Source organism: Geospiza fortis, unplaced genomic scaffold (assembly GCF_000277835.1).
Source record: "Geospiza fortis unplaced genomic scaffold, GeoFor_1.0 scaffold80, whole genome shotgun sequence".
NCBI lineage: Eukaryota > Metazoa > Chordata > Aves > Passeriformes > Thraupidae > Geospiza > Geospiza fortis.
This window is the reverse complement of record NW_005054551.1, coordinates 513,619-513,926: the sequence shown is the minus strand read 5'-3', so window position 1 is coordinate 513,926 and position 308 is coordinate 513,619.

Genomic DNA, 308 nt, shown 5'->3' with positions numbered 1-308 from the left:
TCTCTGGCACTGGAGGGAGCTGATTGTGCATCTCCTGGGGTGTACTGGGATGTACTGGGGTTAACTGGGGTATGCTGGGGATAACTGGGGTGTACTGGGGTGTTTGTGCTCTGCTGTAGGTGTGTTGGGGTTCTAAGCAGTACTGGGGTGTACGGGGGTGTGTTGGGGTGTTCTGAGCATTACTGGAGTGTGCTGGAATATACTGGGATGTGTTGGGGTGTTCTAAGCAGCGCTGGAGTATACTGGGGTGTACTGGGGTGTGTTGGGGGCTGCTGCAGAGCTTCCCTGGGTGTTTGTGCCGGGGCTGT